Below are 23,679 nucleotides of genomic sequence, written 5' to 3' on the forward strand. Positions count from 1 at the left end.
CTCCTTCTCCTCAAAAATAGTTATGCACTGAACTTCTGTTCAACTCAAAGTCAAATCTGCTTAGAATAGCGGTGCTTTTAACTGGGCTTGATACTGCATACCGAGAAAACGAGCGGGGGCAAAAAGAAATTGACAAAACATGAGGAAGGGATGAGCCTCTTGCTTTGTACGTCTTTTTTTTTTTTGCTCTCCCGAACTTTTCAATGTTGCTGCTAGGACCCCCCCCCCCCCCTCCCCCCCTCCTCTCAAACAGTTAGGAAGACAAGCAACTTTCAAGGGTCAGATTCAAACAGCGCTGTAGGCTTCATTTTTTTATTTTCTTATATAAAAATAACACTACTACAAAAAAAAAATTAACCTCCCCTACTTTCTACATCAACGCAAAGTCAGCCGCCTTACCTACTTCCACAACGTCTACCTTGAATTTCCTTGCAACCTTGTTGTTTTTACCTGTGTTTGACAGAGAAAGTGCTATTTGCTGACACCGGAGTCCCTTTAAAGGAGTCTGCTTACACTGACGTTTGTGTTAGCGAGATGGTGTTAAGAACTTAGCTGTCCAGAAAATCAGGACATCAGGACGTTTCCGGTGTTGGCGTTGGGGTTGAAAAACCATGACCATGCCCTGTGATGTGATAGTTTGAAAGTTTGTCAGATGCGGGTGCAAGGTTATGTACTTACAAATAAATTTCATTAGCGGTTGTTCTCATCTTTTATACTTTTAGTCGGCTTGTATTCGAGGAAAGTCTTGTTTTCGTGTGTTTTATTTTTACGCCTCCAGGCATCCAGGCCGGCTATAAGCTGTCTGACACCGCCTCTTAGCCCACGCGTTGGAGCAACGTAAACCACATACTGCAGCTGTCCACCAGAACGGTCGCAACGTGTAATCAACAGTTAGCGCGGGTCGTTGCCCAACATTCGCAAACAACGTCCTGCTTATGACATGAAGTTGGCGTGATCGTAGCGCGCGCTGCGTCATTCGACTGCTGCAACTAGCCCTTCAATTGCGCAGCGCTCACAGGCCAGTCAACTGCCTTCAGCATGACGTGCGTCTGCCAACCTTCACTAGCTCTTAGCGAGGCATGCAGAATTTGAAAACGTTCCTCTTTAGCGTGTGCGAACGCCACACGCTTACACACCACTGGAGACATAGCCGCAAAATGTTGTCCTAAACCCTGGTTCGAGCAAGTGCGGCTATAGACGCTATGGACAACCGGCCGTATCAGACGCATGTGAATCAACGCGCGCCTGCCTAATATAATTGAAAACGATCGTTTGAGGCACGATGCACCGTAGAAGCATAGAAGTCACATGCAGAATATAAACAAAGCAGCACAACCCTCAAGCCTTCGATGTTTATGCGCTAGAGCACAGCTTTCATCAGTAGCGACGACACGCTTGGCAGGGAGTATAATGGACAAAGCATCAGGCTGCAGCTGCATCTTTCCAGTCACTCTTCTCCTGGCGTGTCGATCTCGGGTTGCAAGAGTCGTCCCCAGAGTGAAGCGAACAGATTAGGCCGCATTTTCGCGGCACACAATCTCTCCGCAAGGCACGGTTCAAAGTCAGCCCATGCCAGTCGTTCATCGGCTTCGTGAGGAAGGCTGCAAAGCGCTGCACCGAATTCACGCCGCCTCCTGAGTTTCCTTCTTTGCTGAGTCAGTGCTTCAGTACGCGGCTTACATAGTGCCGTATGGCCGGTGGTCACGAGTTCTACAGCTCTACACGTTGCATGCACTGCGCAGTTATGTACTCAGATGCTCAAACGGAAACAAATAGCAACACGTTTGAACAGAAAAAGCCACTGTAAAGTCGCCATAGCAGCTACGCGCGCAAGGACCAATGAAGTTAGCGGTAAACGAAACAAATGACCGTACAATATATGCGTGCGCGTCCACATGCCGACCAGCACGAAGCAGCGTTTTAATGGAGAAAGGACTGAAGGCTGCAGTCGGACAATCTCCCCTCTGAGGCCAGCTGCAATATTTGAGTGTCGTCACAAATGTTACGTCATATGCGTCGATTGACTCCACGACGGTCACGACTTTCATCACTTTGCTTACTTGTCAAGTGCGTGCGTGAACGCGTGCATGCCGGTAGGTGTTCCTGGTTCAACAGTTTAACAAGGAAACCGACACATTCTTTTACGTTCCTCGCAAAGCCTGCTGTTGAAACTCGCTGGAAGGCACCTCTATTTACTCTACGTCGTGTCGCATGAATGTCATGGTTTCAAAATTTGATGTCTTTACTCTTTTGAAAGACAGGAAGCGTGTAAAAGTTGAGATAGACAGTAGACGTAAGTAACGACTTCTTAATAAAATGCAAGCAATAAGGAAATAGACATGAGCAGGGCATGCAATGTGAAGGAAAGATAACCGATGATCGTTACCGGTAACGTAATCGAATGCCACCGAAGCCAAAAGTAGCAGAGGTAAAGAGAAAGTTAGCGGGACGTTTTAGGAGCTTTACAGAGATAAGGCGTCCACGTGAAGCATAAATCAGGTTTATTTGAGATGGGGGGAATACGTGATAGTTGTTTGCTCCGCAGTAGACGTAGGTAATTACCCTGCTGCTACTGATGATATTGAATGCTAGACAAATCTTTTTAAGGCGAAAGGATATGCAATGCGAAGGCAAAATAACCGATGGTCATTACCGGCAACGTAATCGAATCTCAGCGAAGCCAAAAGTAGGAGATGTAAAGAGAAAGCTAGTTGGAAGGTTAGGAGCTTTGCAGAGATAAGGTGTCACCAGGAGGCATAAATCAGGGTTATTTGAGATGGGATGATAAATGACAATTATTTGCTCCGCATTGAGCGTAGGTAGTTAGCCTGCTGCTGATGATGACAATGATGATATTGAATGCTAGAAGAATCTCTTTTATAAGGTGAAAAGCTTTAATGGCTCATACTGCGGTCATGATCCTGTCTGTCCGGCCACGAGAAATGTCATTTGGCGAGATTCCGTGGGATACCGGGAGATTGTGACGTCATAATTCTCCTTGTCTATCACGAAGAAGATACTTAAAAATAAATAAATAAATCCTGTCTCAACAGTGAATCGAATCTCCATTCCTTGGATCCCCAGCCGAGCGTTTTAACCAACTGCACCACGCCCGAATGTTTTATATCTTTATTGCCTTTAAGGCTGTAGGATACAGTTTACGAAAACATTAAAAAACAACACTACACCATGCAATATACATTACAATATAATATCATACATGTAATGTACATTGCAATAATTACACATCATGGTTTTACACACCTATAGCACTCCTAGCTGGTAGTATGTAATGTAACTTTTATTTGCCTCAGGTTTTCAAACAGGGCGGCAGTTTCTTCACTGAAGCCTCTGTCGATCAGGATTTCATTGAGTTTCGCAACGCTGCCCACAAATGTATTAGTGTACAGATCGGGTCCTAGGGTCGCAGTGCCGGAAAGTCTATGCACTGCGCCACACTGCGTGGAAAACTAGCAGGGAAATATGACATATGGTATTTCTGCGTCCGTCACAGGCAAGTACCTAATCCCATGTGGTGTGAGCGGGAGATCTTTATTGTGCGTTAAAGAACATCCCAGATGAACACGGCATTATTACAGTGAATAAAGGCGTGTTATTCGTTCTCTTCTCATTTACCAGAGGAAACACTGTGAGCCCCAAGGTACATAGATGCCCTTTTCGTTCAGCTAGGTTTTTACTGGCAGGGTACCTGTGTGGAGGTGAACGAAGAAGGTTTTCGTTGCAAGCGTGACCCATATCTTTTTCACTCGCTTTAACACGTTTCTCTCGGGATCGTGAAACGCGTGTCATAATTACCCTTGTCTACCGTGAGGAATAAAGTTAAAAGTAAACAAATAAATTCTGCCTTCACCTTCATCCCCGGATCCCCAGCCGAGCACTCTAACCAAATTCGCTACGTCTAGATCGTTGAACACACATTATAATTCTTGTTTACCGTGAGGATGAATACCGATGACGATTAACCATATTAGCAATGATAATGACGGTGCATTTGGTTGATAATGATAATGAGAGCAAATGTGATGCACCGTGTGCACCAGCAGCGCTTAGGCTTTCGCATTTCTGCTGTGTAGAGTCCGCAGTGCTGTCAGAATTTTTGTTTCATTAGTAATTATGTTGATAACTGGTAGCATCCAATTTCAGTCGGAGAGGAATAGCAGGTCGTAAAACACACCGCTATATGGCGAATGCTGACTACTGCACCCCAGCCAGCGGGTTTCACACCTAATAAGAATATTACGTGTGACTTCAAGGAGCAAATATAAACAACACTTGAGCCCACAGAATGTATGTTTACCGATCTCTCGTATTAATGACTGTAGCGTCTTTGTGCGTTTGGGGCTGCTCGCTGAAGGGTGCGAGGGATGCCAGAGAGAACACTGCCTAGCTATGCTTTCACTGGGTGACATTACTGACATCTGTACGTGCTTGCGCGCGTGTGCTTGACATAAATGTTGTTGACTGTACTCTTGAACACGGGAAGCATGCCGGATGATGTGTTTCGTTGTACCTGGAATCTGGCTGTTCGTGCACCACATTCACGCGCGCGCCAGTAACAAAAAGTTTTTTGCGCTTTAACACTACGAGCTTAACTGGAGAAAAAGGTGTCTGGGGGATGAAGCCTCGGAGCACTGACAGTTACTATACCTCTAGAAGGTGACATATAGCCGGACACTAATCGGTCGTCAAGTTGTGCAAGGTCAAGAGAACACATGGCATGGCAGGAGCTGCTATGTTGGACAGATTCTCTAAGATGGGAATCGAACCCACCTCAGAGAACCAGTCGGCCCTAACAGGAGGGGCAAAACAAGTTAACAATGCCTAAAATGATACAGTAAAGGGCGCAAATGCAAAATCAAATTATTACGTGTATAAAACACAAATAAAAGCGAACAGAGGCAAGAAAATACAAAATATAAGCACAATAAACATGACTGAAAATAAACGCTTTTGGAAATCCACCGTATGAACAGAGTCAGCGCTAGTTAAAACGTTTGGTGGCAATTTGTTCTGCTACTCTGAGTATTTGAAATGAGTATTTGAAAGAGTGAACCCTAGCATTCTTCGTTCTCTTCTCATTTACCAGAGGAAACACTGTGAGCCCCAAGGTACATAGATGCCCTTTTCGTTCAGCTAGGTTTTTACTGGCAGGGTACCTGTGTGGAGGTGAACGAAGAAGGTTTTCGTTGCAAGCGTGACCCATATCTTTTTCACTCTCTTTAACACGTTTCTCTCGGGATCGTGACTGACCAAAATTATTGCTTGCTTGGCGTGTTGTGTTTTCTCCTCGATAGCTGGTTGTTAGGCAAATGAGTTTTAATTTTCAATTTATCGCCGCAGTTGTAAGGTTTGAATCCAGGAGTTCGCACAAGGATATAGTTTTGAGCAAGTTATACAGTGTTCGAAAAAAAATATAACGGACGGCTTTGCATAGTGTCATTTTAAGTGCTTCCATGTTACGTTTAATGTAGGGATGGAAGACGGCGCATGCATTTTTTTCTAGCGATGATCTTTTATCATCCTATGATTTTGTCATACTCTGACAACCAAAGTGCAAGCAATTCTAACTGGGCCGAAGTACGCTGAATCGGCTATAATTTCTCTTTCCCGGCAGGCGAGAAATAAATCCGGTGTAACTCTACTGACTGCGAAGTAACGTCACTCACCGCGTGGACCTGGCTGTGGCAGTGTTTAGAGGAACGTGCTGATCCGGATGGGGAATCTTCTCTGCCCAATAAGTTCTGCATTATGATTTCTATGAGAATTCAATGCGAAAAGGAGCACTCGCTCAACATTAGAGAACTTCGGCGCTGGCACGGCTGAACACCGGAAACCGTGTGGGACGCAACCAGCTTTCGCTCTTAAATCTTCGCGCTTGAGTAAACTTGCGACAGCGTGTTCCGAGCTGCTGGCTGTTGCCAGGTGGTGGTGCCACGGAGGTCATTGTCACCGCCGGCTTCATTCGTGCTACTGTGAATTATGGCGCGCCTGTGAAAGTGACCTTTTTATCTATTGTCAAATGGCGCAGTCGAAAAAAACTACAGAACTGTGTCAGAAATACGACAAAGTATCGTGTAGTTCTGTCGTAACCATCATATTTTTCTGTAGTTGTGTAGTTTTTCTGTAGTATATTTCTGTTGTCTGTAGTTCTGTTGCACATTTGCTGTTGTAACTACAGAAATTTCTGATGATACTAAAGAATGTTCTGTTGTCACAACAGGTTGCCCGTCAAAAACCGCACAGAAATTCTGTCGTAACATCAGAAAATTTTCTGTAGTTTTTTCCGACTAGGTGGCGCAACGGAAAACTGTTGCTCCTTGCTCCTTTCCTGCGCACTAAACACGAATATACAGAAATAGTGGTTCTGATCCGGAAAGGTAGACTTGTTTCGTAACGACATACGCTAGAAGCACATTGTTATTTTATGCCAATAATCAGCTGTTACTCCAGAAGAGTTAGGGCTATTCGGAAGGAGTGACATTTGAATGAATTTAAGAGCTAAATGAAAGCTCTGTTTGAACCAAGCGTTTCCTGTTATCCAGTATCAACAATCGAAACAAGAAACCAGTAGTAATCTGTATAAAGGTGAAGGAAATGTTATTTTATATAGCGTTTTATTGGCGCCTGGTGAGAGAAAAGAAATGAGAAAGCATTCCATTCGATCACATAGAAGCTACCATCCAACTGGTTTGTAGCTATCACGAACTTTCTTTATGAATATGCATTTATAAAATATCATTTATGTTTCATTTATACAAATGCTAAATGAAAAAAAAAAAAACCTAACGAGCAGGCCGGTTAATTTTATTAGCGCGAGCCACCGATTCGTGCTGTGCAGCTGGTGTCGTCGCGGTTCGTAAAATCTGCCATTATTGTTGTTGTTGTTGTCCAAATAACTTATGGCACATACCCACAGAGGGAGATCGGCCAAGAATTGGGTAGCAAAGAATTTGTTTTATTATTTTTATAATTTTTTTTTTACTTTTTAAGTATACTTGCATAAAAAAATGATTCGAGGGGTAGAGGAAAGGACACAAAACGGGAAATAAGTGAAATATAAAATGAAAAGTGGTAACACTCACGGGAGATTGACACTACAATTGTTGAACAAGTGATGCTTAAATATTTAGCTAGGCAAACCATTTGAGTCCAGTAAAACATTTTGCACGGCGGTAAAAACAACCTGTGACTGTGCCCAAGGATGGTGGCGCCAAATGATAACAATGTCGGGCTGCTTAAATTAAGGCCAAGCTGTTGCAATGGCCTTTCCATCAACTGTTTTCTCAACGTAGTAAAGCGGCGGCAAAACAATAAAAAGTGATCTAATAGTTCTTGTTCACCGCAAAATGCGCAAACGGGAGACAGTGCCAAACCGGACCTGTAAAGATAGAAATTTTAAGGTGGGATACGGCATCGCAGCCTTGTTAGAGAGATCTCCAGTTGCCGTGAATGACATAATTTTCTATTCCAAGAATAATGTAGATGCAGGTTGTCATCAGATCTTAAAAGATGTCCATTTTTCATATTTAATAGAACGTTTCTCCGAAACCTCGCTGCGGTGATGTACGCTGTCGCCGGAAGGATAGATAATACGGGGCCATTAAGGGACTCTTTTGCCAAATTGTCAGCATATTCATTTAAGGTCACATTGCTGTGGCCTGATTCCCATACCATATGTACAATTTTCAAATGTCTAGGGATCAGGGAGACAAAGGTTTTCACTATTGCAGAATCCACCGACGAAGGGAGAGATGAGCACAAGGATAGAGAGTCGGAAATTACAGCCACTTTAGAAAAAGAGGAGTCTATTTTCCGTAAAGCGACTACCATCGCCAAAAACTCCTCTTCAAAAATTGGGGTGAAGTCCGGAAGCCGGACAGAAAAAGACCAGTCTAAATGGGGACAATATATACCGACACCCGCCTTTTCATTACTTTGAGATTCGCCAGTAGCTACTACTAAACTAGCAGAAAGGCTTCTTAAATGATCTTCTAATAATCCGTTTAGAATAACGGATGATAAGTTTTTAGCATTATTCGGGAATATGTCGTCAAAGACAATTTCAATAGATGAACTGACGTGGATTCCATGAGTACTCTATAGAATGTTTAGGTAATCCTTCTAAACTAAAATGTGCTGTTTGCAGCAATGATTTGGAGCAGAAAGAGACCTCAAGTACGCTGTTCAAGATGGTTTTAGCATTTTCTTTTAAAACAGTGCGTAAACGCTGGACTAAGAAGATAGAAAAGACTCGGCGCCGGAAAGTTAGCTAAGTGTGCGTGTTTTCCTTCTTCTTGTTCCTGTGTCCATGCGCTGTTTTATACGAAAATGCATAATCAACTCGAACAAACTGAAGCAGATAATTTGCTAATAAGAGCGGCGCGCGGTGGCACGGGTTGCAATGCCGTCTCCAGGGGGACAACATGGCCACTCGTGCTGGCGGATGGAGCCGTTCCTCGGAAGTTTTCAACTGCGGTTTGTGCTGTGGTGGTGATGGTAAAGACTCTTTTTATTGTTCAAGGTTTGTGCTGGTGGTGAAATGTGGTTTCTAAAGTTTGCACATATTGTTCAGCAACAGATGGAGTCGCATAATTTTGTTAAGTGAAGTAACGGGGGGAGGGGGGGCGTTGGTGCACTAGTTAAGATTCCCGACTGCTGTGCCGGAGTACCTGGGTTCGATCACTACTGCCGGCGGCTGCGTTTCGATGGTGGTACGTGGTGGCAAACATTTCTTAATGGTTTTCTACAAGGAGGTGTTTGGCTCAAGGTCCTATTGGCCTTGGTCCTCACAAATCTAAGTGGAGCTTCTATTTCGAGCTGCAATGGCTTCTAACGCCGCTCGTACTCTGGCGACCAAAGCCCGCAGGGCGGAGCAGCGCCGCCTCCCAGGCCTTCCGAGTAGGGTGGGTGATGAAGAATTAGGAACGGTGGTGATTGGATGGGCAGGCCCAGACCACGTAAAAAACATTCGAAAAGGTCTCTCCACACTGGCTGCAGTCTCCATCAAAGTCTGTACTAGAGTGTTTTAAGACTGTGGGGTGCAGCATTGTATTTGTAAAAAAATTCAGAAGTGAAGGATTAGGAACGGAGGGGATTGGATGGTAAGGCCCAGACCACGTGAGCAACGTCCGAAAAGGTTGCTCCACACAGGCTGCAGCATCCATCAAAGTCTGTACTAGAGTGTTTCAGGACTACCGCGTACAGCATTGTATTTGTAAAAGTTTTGAGAAGGAGACTTTCGTCCGCTCTCTAGAGATCCTTACGAGGTGTCGGAAAGCGGTGGTAGCTGCCCTTATAATAGGTGGTTATTTCTTTGAATGTGCTCAGATAGTGTGCTCGGAGTAGGAATCTCGAGTAAATTTGAGTGCCCGGGGAGAGAGCGCGCGGGCCGCCTAATTGTCTAACCCATTGCCCAGGAGTCCCTGATGGCGGAGAGCCCAGATTGCAGTTTGAAGGGTCGCTGGACCGACAGCAATTTTGGCGGAGGCGGCAAGCAAGAGGAGCTATTCAATCCAGCTCAGAATAGGTGGTGTCCACGTTTTGGCGGACATTGCATCACGGCGAGGCTTTGCCACGTGAATTTCAACTTCCGGGTCGTTTTTGTAGTTTGATTTCTGCTGGCATTGCTTGCAGACTTGCGGTTTCGACCTTTGGCTTGATATTTGCGCTCAGGTTGCTGGTAATGTGGTGTACTCGGCTACCAACTACGGCAAATCAATTAGAACGCGATACAAGATGTTTGGAGTGCTGTCGAGTTGTGAACGGCGACAACAGTTGGCCGCTGCGATACGCTGACTGACTGTCGACGGCGAACTGCACATGTCACACGAGGCTTTATTTTGAGTATTTTTTCAATGAAGAGTGTTCGATAGCACTGTGAAACCTAGGAAAGTTTGTAAAGCAGGTTATTTGCTCTCGTTCAAGAGCTTGGGCGACTTTGGCTATGCGCTACAGCTGTTTTAGCATGATGACGGTAGCAGCGAGCGGTCGTTCCACGCCTTCAGAACGTTATTCGCAAGTTGTGATGTTTGGTCACCGTCAGTACAGCGCGATAGAAATTATAAGTAATGAACAATTCTTTTCCTAGAACCACGACCAGTGTTTACAAATCAGATGTGGATGGTTGACCTCGGCCAGCGTGTCAACGTTAGAAATTGTAAGATTTATACATTGTCATGTAAGCAGTTATTTGCTGTGTAATGAAGCGGTTTAGATGGTTCGCACAGCAATATATTTATGTTACGCAGCAGCTACGACGGACAGCGTTCGCAGTGACAGCTCGAGCTTCGTCCTCTTAGTCGTCTCCACTTTTTTATCGCCTTCTGCGCGCGATGTCTCTGATTTCCTCTTCTTTCTCCTTTCCACGGGTGATGCTCTTACAATAAATACTCCCCCTGTGAAAAGACGCTATTCAGGCGGATTAAGCGCAGGTCACGATGGAAGGGTCATGGTACGGTTTGAGGCGGTCAAGGTGGACAATTTCACGTCCTCTTCGACGATGATTTGTTGAGGGCGTGAGGGGCTCTATAGGGTACTTAACCGGAGAAGTTTTTTTAAGCACATGGTAAGGTCCCTGGTATTGATTGAGAAACTTGGGCGACTGGCCTGAAGTAGAAGATGGCACCCATAGCCATACGAACGAGTCTGGACGATAAGCAGGCGGCAGATATGAGGATCCAGCGCGATTGTTTTTCTTGTGGTACTGATTTCAAGCTGTGATTTGACATGTGATCGGACAGTACTCTTCGACATAGGCAGCGGCTTGAGAAATGGGTGTCGTATCGGAGGCGTCGGGATGGTAGGGTAGGATGGTGTCGGTTGTGCAAGAAGGTTCCCGGCCGTACAGAAGGAATTAAGGCAAGAAACCGGTAGTCGCTTGCGTAGCGGAATTGTAGGCGCAGGTTAATAATGGTAACATACGGTCCCAATTTGAGTGGCTGGATGAAACATACATAGCCATCATCATGTCTCCGAGGGTCCGATTAAATCGCTCGACCATTCCATGTGTCTGGGGATGGTAGACAGACGTCGTACGATGAGCAACACTGCACGCGCGAAGAAGGGGTTCTACGAAATCAGACAAAAACATGCGACCACAGTCACTAAGTAATTCCTGTTGCGCATCGCGATGCAGGATAAGGTTCTCAAGGATGAAACCGGCTACGTGACGAGCAGTTGCAGCTGGTAAAGCAGTAATTTTAGCATATCTGGTCAGGTGGTTAATGGCAACAATAATTCACCTGTTGCCGGCGGAAGAGCAGGGAAGAGGTCCGTAAAGGTCGACTCCAACACGTGCAAATGGCCGAAGTGGACAGGGTAGAGGCTGCAGGGGAGCTGGAGGGCGTGGTGGGTTCTTGCGCCGCTGACAGTTGATACAAAGCGGACTTACTGGCGAACAAAACGATACATTTCCTGCTAGTAGTAGCGATGACGTAGGCGGGTATATTTTTTCAGAAATCCAGCATGGGCGCACTGTGGGTCATCGTGAAACTCGCGCATATGACTGATCGGAGATATCGGGGGACCTACCGGTTAATACTGGTGGGCCGCGCTGCCGCACTGGTCTCGAGCAGATGAAAACGCTGGGAACAAGCGGACCAGAATGGGCCATGGCGTCTGTTATGATGGTAGAGCCGAGAAAGGGTCGACTGCGGAGCTCCAGGTTGGGAATAAGCGATACCTCCACCAAGTGTAATGAAGCGGTTTAGATGGCTCGCACTACAATATATTTATCTTACGTAGCAGCTACGATGGCCAACGTTCACAGCGACAGCTCGAGCTTCGTCCTCTTTGTATTTTTAACTTCTTTGTCGTCTTCGGTGCGCGACGTCTCTGATTTCCTCTTCTTTCTCCTTTCCACGAGTCATGGAGCTCTCTTACAGCTGATTTAATTCCAGATAACAAAACATGCTTAAACAAGCAGAGAAACCAGCATGAGCACGCAGAAATGTATGAGAAATGCAAAAAAAAAAAATAAATAGATAAAGCTTTCTGAATTGTGCAAACCTACAACATATTGTGCAGTGGTGTTTCTTCTTGTCCTGCGTAGAAAGAGAGATAGTTACAGATGGTTGTAGGGGTAAAAAGTATTTTTATACTCTGAGTCAGAGTCATCCTCAGGACAGCGCTAGTATATTCTCCAGCTATTTTTCATCTTTTATTGTACTGCACATAAAAAGCCGACAGCTGAGATGCATGGCATAAAACAATATTTTGCAACAAAGCAAAGCAATTTTATAATGGCCTATGCGCTGCTAAACGTGCATGTCGAAATTAAATGAGAGCCCGAATAGGCTATTTGTTATGCAATGTAAGGTCCTGCATACATTAGGTTTATGGGGTATTTTCATTCAAGAGGTCTCCTGCGTGGCCTTCAGAAGGAAAACAAGGTTTTGGTGGCCATTAACCCTCTCAGGAAGTGCAAAATAATTCTACAAGGTAGGCAGAGGCTAGCCTACTAACAGCGCTTATATGTCCGTAAGGGTAAGAAATAGGTGATTATGGCATTGGTTCTAGGGATAGCAGGGGGGAATTGCCAGTTGAGCTTGCAGAGCGCAATAACTTAAGAATCATGAATACCTTCTTCAGCAAACGGAAAAACCGGAAATGGACATGAAAGAGTCCTAGCGGGAAGACTAAAAACGAAATTGACTTCATACTGTGTTCAACTCCCGCCATTATGCAAGATGTAGAGGTAATCGGGAAAGTGCGATGCAGTGACCACAGGATGGTGAGGTCCCGAATTAGTCTAAAGCTGAAGGCACGCAATAGATTAGTAAGAAAAAAGTCCATCAATGAATTAACGGTGAAGGGGAGGGCAGAAGAGTTCGGGAACTCGCTCCAGAATAGATATTCAGCTCTTACCCAGGATGGCGACATTACCCTAGAAGCAATAAACAATAATTGCAGACATATCATTACTGAGTGCGTTGTAGAAGTAGGTGGCAGGATAGTTAGAGAGGATACCGGTAAACTGTCTAAGGAGACGAAAGATTTGATTAAGAAACGCCAGAGTATGAAAGCATCCAATCCAACAGACCAGATAGAATTGGCAGATATATAAAAGCTAATCAATAAGCTCAAAGTGGCCGGTATAAGGAAGTATAACATGGAGAAAATTGAGCACGCTGTAAACAATGAGGGAAGCCCTAAAGCCCTAGAAGCCCTAAAGGAGTTCTATAGTGATCTCTACAGTAGTCAAAGTAGCCAGGACCGTAATGAGATTGGTGTTAGGGAAGAACAGTCAGACCTTCCACCAGTGACGAAGGATGAGGTTAACAAAGCAATAAAAACTATGGAAAGAGGGAAAGCAGCTGGAGAGGATCAGATAACTATAGATGTATTGAAGGATGGGTGGGGGGGGGGGGGGGAGATCATGCTAGGAAAACTGGCCACCTTGTAGTCGCAGTGCCTGGTGACATCCACAGTACCGGTATCATGGAAGAACGCAAGCCATATCCTCATTCATAATAAAGGGAACGCTAAGGACCTTAAAGATTACAGACGAATCAGACTACTGTCTGTTACGTATAAAGCATTTACTAAGGTAATCGCTGATAGAATCAGAACAACCTTAGACTGCAATCAAGCAAAGGATCAAGCAGGGTTTCGGAAATGGGGCTCTACTATCGATCATATCCCTTCCATCAACCAGGTAATAGATAAAGGTTCTGCATGTAACCAGCCCTTTTACATATCATGCATTGATTACGAAAAAGCTTTTGACTCAGTAGAAACCTAGGCGGTGATGCAGGCATTGCGAAATCAGGGCGTAGACAAGCCGCACATGAAAGTGCTGGAAGATATATATAGTGCTTCACAGTAGCCATAGTTCTACATAAAGAAAGTAACGAAATTCCCATTAAGAAAGTTGTTGGGCCAGCAGACACAATCTCCCCAGTCCTATTCACAGCTTGCTTAGAGGACGTATTGAGAGACTTGCAATAGGAGCAGTTAGGGATAAGGGTAGATGGAGAATACCTCAGTAATCTACGATTTACTGACGGCATTGCCATGCGTAGTAACTCAGGAGTTGAACTGAAAAGAATGATTGGTGACCTAGAGAGGAAACGTAGGAATATAGGGTTGAAAATCAATATGCAGAAGAGAAAGGTAATGCTCAAGAGCCTTGGGAAGGAACAGCAGTTTGCGTTAGGTAGCGAAGCACTGGAAGTAGTAGGCAAATACGTCTGCTTAAGACAGGTAGTAACCGCAGATCCGGACAATGAAAAGGAAATAACAAGAAGATTAAAATTGGGATGGTGCGTATTTGGCAAGCACGCGCAGATTATGACTAGCAGCTTACCGGTATCGCTCAAGAGGAAAGTATGCAACAGTTGCATCTTACCTGTACTCACCTATGGGACTGAAACGTGGAGGCTAACCAAAAGGGTTCTATACCTAAGTTGAGGACAACGCAGAGGGCTATGGAACTAAAAATGGTAGGGGCAACATTAAGAGATAGGAAGCGTGCAAAGTGGGTCAGATAAATAACTCAAGTTACTTACATTGCAGTGAAAATCAAGGAGAAGAAATGGGCATGGGCAGAACAGTTAGTGCGATGATGGTCACTTAGGGTAACAAACTGAATTCCACGAAAAGGAAAGCGTAGCAGGGGGCGGCAGAAAGTTAGGTGGGCGGATGAGGTAAACAAGTTCGCAGGGGTCAAGCACAGAACCGGGGTAATTGGAGAAATGTGGGAGAGGCCTTCACCCTGCAGTGGGTATAGTCAGGCTGATGATGATGAAGAAGAAGAAGGCTAAGAAGCTTCAATCTTACTAAGGCAATATATCTGTGCTCTGAGCATGCATCTTCTTACAGCTTGCTATTAGTTGCCCAAAGGTCTATTGAAGCTCATTTCTACAGCTTGTAATAGGCATTTTGTCGCAATATATATTCCTCGCTCGCAGCCTTGATGGGAGGGGATTGATTACATACCGTAAAAAAGTTGTTGAAAAATATCTGCTGGAGAAGGTAATATGAGGTGGAATTACGATGAGAGAAAGGTCCTACTTTTCCAAGAATATTTGCTCTTTATTTGATGTATAATAAAGGCTAGTCACTTATTTTTGGCTATTTTCTTGTGCTTGACTGTGTCTCCCGGGGCCCGTAATAAACTTTTTCTAAACATTGAGGTATTACTTTCAATTGATGTTTTCATTATGAAGAACCACAAGACACATTTACTTTGTCTGGCTTTTTTCACTTGACCCCTTTACCTTTAACACATTACATAGAGTGAAAAAGTTACACATTCCCACATTTTAGTATGTATGCATTAACAGCCTTAGTGCCAACTGGAAACATCTGAGTGGACAATCTCTGGTTTTTGTGGTAATCATTTTGTAGCGGCAAAAACACGGACACAAAGAACACGAAACACAAGAGACACCCGTTAGCGGTTGTCTCTTGTGTTTCGTGTTCTTTGTGTCCGTGTTTTTACCGCTACAAAATGATTCAAATGTAGTAATCCCGATTGCCATCAGCTCGCGCGTCAACCCGAAGAGGTAGACGAAGTGGAGCCGGAGCCTTGTTGGCACTGCCCTGTTGATTAGAACGCTACCCCCGTCGCTTTGGTTTGCGGACGTTGCTTGCGGTCTTGGTGCTCCTATAAACACCTTACACTTGGTGGAGGTTCGGTCGTCGCCCCAGTCCTCCTCGCAAATTTCACCCTGGAACTTCGGAACCGCACGCTACCGCCTTCGGTCACAATCATGCAGGACGCTCCCAGCCAACCATCGACGCCCATCCCTGCCACTCCTGCCACCATCTTCTGTCCCGGGGCACAACGCCCCCGTGACCCACCTTTCTTCAGTGGTACCGACGACCACGACGTTGACGACTGGCTGGCCTCTTTCGAGCGCGTCAGCACTTACAACCGCTGGGACGATTCCATCAAACTGAGCAACGTCCTCTTCTACCTCACGGACGTGGCGAATCTGTGGTTTCGAAACCACGAAGCCGATCTTCCGACGTGGTCTGTCTTCAAGAAGAACTTCGCGGATGTCTTCGGCCGTCCTGCAGTACGTAAACTCCGCGCCGAACAACGCCTCCATGCACGGCTTCAACGTCCCGAAGAAACGTTTACTAGCTACATTGAGGACGTGGTTGACCTCTGCAAGCGGGTCAATCCGTCCATGCCCGAGCCCGAAAGAGTCACACATGTTCTAAAAGGTCTCACTGATGATGCGTACTATATGATGTCGGCCAGAGACCCTACTTCCGTATCCGACATTATAACACTGTGCCAGAAGTTTGACGAGCTACGAAAGCAACGCGCTTCTACGCGGCGGGCTGCCACACCTGCCGGCATTGATGGCTTGGCACTGGCTACGCCATCTGCGCAACAGTCTCAATTTATGCAGAATATCAAAGACTTCATCCGCGAAGAAGTTGCACGCCAGCTGTCCCTCCTCCACCCAGTTCAGCCGACCGTCTGCACTTTGCAATTAGCGCCGGCCAACGCGCCATCCATCTCGCCGGCTATCCGCCAAGTTATCGAGGAGAAAGTCGCCGAAGCGCTGCCTTCTAGTGTTCCCATCGCTCCTGTGCAAGCACCACTCACTTACGCTCAAGTAACCGCTGGAACGCGCGGTCCGCTTCCAACATCGTCGTACCAGAACGGCCCGACATTTTATGCTCCACCTCGTTTCATGGCCCCACAGTCTCAGATCCCTCGACCGCGACGCCGCATTACGAACCCATGGCGAACCGCCGACAATCGCCCAATTTGCTATGCTTGCGGGCTCCCGGGTCACGTCGTTCGCCTTTGCCGTCAGCGCCCGCTTCATCCTGAGAACACAGTCCGTCAGTACCACTACGATCCCGAGCCGCCCTTGAGCAACGTCTCTTCTGGATCGTCTCCACCTCGGGCTCAGTACTCGACACGCCGTTCGCCTTCGCCTCGCCGACGTTCCATTTCGCCAATGGTCCGGCGACAGGGCCCTACGCAAGGGGAAAACTGAATGCCGCAGTTCCGGAGGCAAGAACTGCGCGTTTGACGAACTCGTTAAGTCCTCCGCCTTCTCCCGCCAACGTCATTGAAGTGTTCGTAGAAGGTTTTCCCGTTCTTGCGCTGGTGGATACAGGTGCTGCCGTTTCCGTAATTAGTGATGCCCTTCGCCGCAAAATTCGCAAGGTCCCGACGCCGCTTTCTGCCTTTTCGCTTCGTACGGCCAGTTCAGAGCGCATCACCCCTGTGGCAGCGTGCACGGTACGAGTTTGCATCAAAGACATTACGTATCTCGTCGAGATGGTGGTGCTTTACGACTGCTCCCACGACATCATCCTCGGCTACGACTTTCTGTCAACTCACAGTGCTGTGATTGATTGTGCCCGTGCTGAAGTTGAGCTTTCCCCTGTGTGTAATGTTTCCCTGTGTGACCCGCCTGTGCGCCCTGCTAAACTCCTTGTAGCTGCAGACACTGTTCTTCTGTTCTCGTTCCCCTTATTTCAACATCTGCCCTCCCTAGTCCTGTTCTCTTTACGCCCAAACTCGCCTCCACTCACCATAACCGCCTCCTTCTTCCTTTCGCCGTTCTAACAATTTCTGATGGCAGCTGTGTAATCTATGCTTCCAACCCATTTCCCTGCCCAAAGGCTGTTCTTCGCGGGGAGTGCCTCGGCTACATTGAAGAGCTGGACCCTGATCGCACTTACATGTTCTCCGAACCTGAAGTTTGTCCTCAAGTCGCTGCCCTGACGTCTCGTGCTGCTACGAGTGATGAGCTTCCTGTCGACGCCCTTCATCGAGCTATCGCGACCGACCTTACGTCCGCCCAACGGGACCAAATAGTCGCCCTCCTTCAGCGCTTCAGTGCATCTTTTGACGTGTCCCAGCCTTCCTTTGGCCGCGCCTTGACCGTTTCTCATGCAATCGACACTGGTCCTCATGCTCCCCTGCGGCAGCGACCATATCGCGTGTCGCCCACTGAGCGCCGCGTCATTCGTGACAATGTCGGCGATATGCTTCAAAGGGGCATCATACGACCATCTCATAGCCCTTGGGCCTCCCCCGTAGTGTTGGTGACGAAGAAAGATGACACGATCCGCTTTTGTGTGGACTACCGGCGTCTGAATAAGATAACCCGCAAAGATGTTTACCCACTACCACGAATTGACGACGCGCTAGATTGTTTGCAAGGAGCGGAGTTCTTTTCGTCGCTAGATTTGCGCTCTGGCTATTGGCAAGTACCGATGGCTTCCGCTGACCGCCCGAAAACAGCCTTCATCACTCCCGATGGATTGTATGAATTCAATGTGATGCCGTTCGGACTGTGCAACGCCCCCGCCACCTTCGAGAGAATGATGGATAGCATTCTAAGTGGGCTCAAATGGGAAACGTGTCTTTGTTATCTAGATGACATTGTCGTTTTCTCGAAAGATTTCCCTTCCCATCTTCTGCGCCTTCAGCGTGTCCTTACGTGCCTTACTGAAGCCGGCCTACAGCTCAACTTGAAGAAATGTCACTTTGCCGCTGCCAAGCTCACAATACTTGGTCATGTCATATCCAAGGATGGCGTTCTACCGGATCCTACCAAACTTCGTGCCTTCGCAGACTTCCCCAAGCCCACAACCTTGAAAGAACTTCGAAGTTTTATCGGTCTATGTTCGTATTTCCGCCGTTTTATCCGAAACTTCGCCAGTATCATCGCCCCTTTAACGCAACTTCTCGCCGGAGGCCCGAACCTCTCCTCTTGGTCACCAGCCTGTGATGCTGCGTTCAGTACACTACGCCGTCTACTGGTCTCTCCCCCTATACTCCGCCATTTTGACCCTGCCTGCTCGACCGAAATACACACTGATGCAAGCGGCGTAGGTCTGGGCGCTGTTCTTGCTCAACGGAAACCTGGATATTCCGAGTATGTAGTCGCGTACGCTAGTCGTACCCTCACGAAAGCGGAATCGAACTATTCTGTGACCGAAAAGGAGTGTCTGGCCATCATATGGGCTATTACCAAGTTTCGTCCTTATATTTACGGTCGCCAATTCTACGTTGTTACCGACCACCACGCGCTCTGTTGGCTATCCTCCCTCAAAGACCCCTCCGGCCGCCTCGCCCGCTGGGCGTTACGTCTTCAGGAGTACGATATCCACGTCATCTATCGATCTGGACGCAAGCACACCGACGCTGATGCCCTTTCCCGTTCACCGCTTCCTAACGACTCGACGGCTGGCTTCGTTTGTGCCTACGATATGTCGCCGCTCAACATTACCAACATGAAATCTGAGCAGCAGAAGGATCCATGGATATCCTCCCTCTTAACATTCCTGTCTACGCCCGCAGAGCTGTCTCCGTCACGTGCACTTCGTCGTCAGGCCCACCACTTCGCCACTCGTGATGGACTTTTATACCGCCGCAATTACCATCCTACAGGGCGAAAGTGGCTTCTCGTGATTCCGCGACATCTCCGTGCCGAAATCTGCGCCGCTTTCCACGCCGATCCCCAATGCGGCCATGCAGGTGTCATGAAAACCTATTCTCGACTGCGTATGAGATATTACTAGCGCGGCATGTACCGCTTCATTCGTCAGTATATCCGATCCTGTACCGCCTGCCAACGTCGCAAGAATCCATCCCCTCAGCCAGCCGCTCCGTTGCAGCCATTGCCTTGCCCGCCGCCCTTGTGACCGTGTCGGTATCGATCTGTATGGCCCGCTTCCGACCACGTCGGCTAACAACCGCAGGGTCATCGTAGCCGTTGACCACCTAACCCGTTACGTGGAAACATTGGCCTTGCAGTCTGCCACCGCACGGGATGTTGCTTCGTTCATTCTGCATCGCCTCGTTCTTCGTCACGGCGCACCGAAAGAATTGATCAGTGACCGCGGACGTGCGTTTCTTTCCGACACTGTCGAAGCCCTCCTCAAACAGTGCCAGATTATTCACCGGAGCACCACAGCGTATCACCCCCAAACGAACGGCATGACTGAGCGATTTAATCGCACTCTTAGTGACATGCTAGCCATGTACGTTAATAGCGCTCACTCTAATTGGGACCAAGTGCTGCCTTTCGTAACGTACGCCTACAATACGGCTACGCAGACTACGACTGGGTTCTCCCCCTTCTTTCATATGGTCGTGAACCCACGTCCACCATGGATACTATCCTGCCCTACCAACCCGACGCTTCAGAGACCACTCTACTGTCTGAAGCGCACACATTTGCCGAAGAATGCCGACAATTGGCGCGCTCCTTCACAACGGAGAACCAGGCTCAACAAAAGCATAACCGGGACCCTACAAATCCAGCGCCTTCATATCCCTCAGGTGCCCTCGTTTGGCTCTGGGTACCTTCCTCTGCACCCGGCCTCTCATCCAAACTCCTATCGCGCTATCATGGCCCTTACCGCATTCTCGAACAATCTTCTCCCGTCAATTACGTAGTAGAGCCCTTGAACCCATCTCCAGATCATCGCCGCCGCGGCCGAGAAACTATACATGTCGACCGCCTCAAGCCGTATTATGATCCCCCTACCCTTTCCTCACCATGAGTCGCCAGGATGGCTCCTTTTCCGCCGGGGGTATTGTAGTAATCCCGATTGCCATCAGCTCGCGCGTCAACCCGAAGAGGTAGACGAAGTGGAGCCGGAGCCTTGTTGGCACTGCCCTGTTGATTAGAACGCTACCCCCGTCGCTTTGGTTTGCGGACGTTGCTTGCGGTCTTGGTGCTCCTATAAACACCTTACACTAACAAGAAATTTTGCAACTAGCCCAACTTGAAGTTTTAACTGGTTTTTGTGTGCGACCAGACCCTACGGGCGAAATACACATCAGCAAAATAGTTACAGGCTCTTCCCAGCTTTGAGTGGAAGAAATGTTGGTTTCACAGTCTGAAGCTTCTGGAGGTTTCAAGAGATGCCACTAAAGCAGAGCTTTTGCTTTAGTACTTCCCTTTTTTTGTCCGACATAATGCATCAATCAGTATTGGGAAATCAAGCTTGGGAATTTAAAAATTCAGAGCTTTCTTGCTTGTATTTGAAGGGCATAAAACGTCCCGCATGCTATGCTTGGTTAATTTTGTTTATGATTGGGATTTTCTCGCATGCATCGCAGCTTCGGCCAGTGGATATGTCTCTCTGACTGCCGGAATAGCTATGTCACTAGCCTACCCATGCCTTCAGCAAGTATTAGTAGAGGTTTCTGGCCATATAGTCTTGGCTATATATATATGTTGGGGTATGATGCATGCAGAATGAATACAGCAGTGCGAAAAATGAAACTTATACATGATGCAGTTGCATTTTCGTAATGCAACTAAAGTAAATACCGAATGCTTGAGAAAGACCTTTATTTTACTAGTGTCCAAATGTTTTCACTGATTGAACAAATATTAACCATGGTATACAGTTCCTTGGCATTTTATCTCCCACAGCTAAAACAAAGGAACTGTAGGACATATACATATGTGAAGAAAATCATTTTATTTATTTATTTGAGAAATACTGCAGACATATTACATGCCCAAGCAGAAGAGGTCGTTTACATAAATGTTATGTAGTTCGAAACAATAAAACAAAGAATTTTACACAGCAATGAACTGATAACACAAAAAATACAATGCACAGTAGAATATCACACTTCAATTAGGAGGCATAAAAACGGCGAGTCAATCGGTAGGGCGTTCCAGTCTGCGATATTTCGTGAAAAAAAAAAACGAGAATTTGTACATATTAGTTCGGGCAAATATAGGTGACAAGGCAAGACAGTGCTTATGGCGAGAGGGTCTGGAGGAATCTTTTTTCAGGTATCATCATCATTATCATCATCATCTTCATCATCAGCCTGACTATACGCTGCAGGGCAAAGGCCTCTCCCATATTTCTCCAATTAACCCGGTTCTGTGCTAGCTGCATCCACTTGACCCCCGCGAACTTCTTAACCTCATCCACCCACCCAACTTTCTGCCGCCCCATGCTACGCTTTCCTTCCCTTGGAGTCTAGTTTGTTACCCTAAGCGACCATCGGTTATCCTCTCTTCGCACTACATGTCCTGCCCATGCCCATTTCTTCTTCTTAATTTCCGCTACAATGTCGGTAACTTGAGTTATTTCTCTGACGCACTCTGCACGCTTCCTATCTCTTAATGTTACCCCTACCATTTTTCGTTCCATAGTCGTCTGGATTGTCCTCAACTTAAGTTGAACCCTCTTGGTTAGCCTCCACGTTTCAGCCCCATAGGTGAGTATAGGTAATATGCAACTGTTGTATACTTTCCTCTTGAGCGATACCATTGAGCTGCTAGTCATAATCTGCGAGTGCTTGCCAAATTCGCTCCATCCCAATTGTATTCTTCTCGTTATTTCCTTTTCATGGTCCAGATCTGCGGTTACTACCTGTCCTAAGTAGACATAATCGCCTACTACTTCCAGTACTTCGCTACCTAATGTAAACTGCTGTTCCTTCCTGAGGCTGTTGAACATTACCTTAGTCTTCTGCATATTGATTTTCAAGCCTACCTTTCTACTTTTCCTGTCTAGGTCATCAATCATTATTTGCAGTTCATCCCCCGAGTTGCTTAGCAAGGCAATGTCATCAGCAAATCGCAGATTACTGAGGTATTCTCTATCTACCCTTATCCCTAACTGCTTCCATTCCAAGTCTCTGAATACTTTCTCTAAACAAGCTGTGAATACTACTGGGGAGATTGTGTCTCCTTGCCTAACACCTTTCTTTATAGGAATCTTGTTACTTTCTTTATGCAGAACTATGGCTGCTTTGCAGCCACTGTATATATCTTCCAGCACTTTCACGTACGGCTCGTCTACCCCCTGATATCGCAATGCCTGCATCACCGCCGAGGTTTCACCTGAGTAAAATGCTTTTTCGTAATGAATTAATGTTATGTATAAGGGCTGATTATATTCCGAGCATTTTTCTATCACCTGATTGATGGTATGGATATGATCGATAGTAGAGTACCGTTTCCGAAACCCTGCTTGATCCTTTGCTTGATTGCAGTCTAAGGTTGCCCTGATTCGATTAGCGATTACCTTATTAAATGCCCTATACGTAACATACAGTAAGTTGATTGGTCTGTAATTTTTAAGGTCCTTAGAGTCCCCTTTCTTATGAATGAGGATAATGTTTGAATCTTCCATGGTTCCGGTACTGTCGATGACACCAGGCACTGCGTATACAAGGTGGCCAGTATCAAGTTTAATGGCAAGTGTGGCAAAATATAACGATTGAATGAAAGCTGGATGCACTTTCTTTCGCCTTTCATTTAGTGTATAAAGGCCGACAAGAAGAATCATGGATGAAGGTGAGCCACGGCGTCTGTATCGATTAAAAATGAAACGGGCTGCCGAGCGATGAATATTCTCACGTTTTTGGGTGTCATTTGATGTATAAGGGTCCCATGCAACATAGGCATATTCATGTGCGGGTCTGATATATGCTCTGTATGCTTTAAGTTTTAATTGACTGGGCACTCACCCATGCGATGTTTTAAAAAACCCAGCTTTTTACGTGCTGTAGAATATATACTGTAATGTGTTTTTTCCGTTTTAGTCTGAAAGAAATCGTTACGCCTAAGTATGTACATTCATTTACCTGCCCAACTAGGTTTCTGTTTATTTTATACTGAAATTTAGGTTTATTAATTTTATTTTTAATGCTGAGTACAACAATTTCTCAAAGTCAATGGCCATCGCCCA

The sequence above is a fragment of the Amblyomma maculatum genome, chromosome 3 (assembly GCF_055883805.1).
Source record: "Amblyomma maculatum isolate TAMU_Amacu chromosome 3, ASM5588380v1, whole genome shotgun sequence".
Lineage (NCBI taxonomy): Eukaryota > Metazoa > Arthropoda > Arachnida > Ixodida > Ixodidae > Amblyomma > Amblyomma maculatum.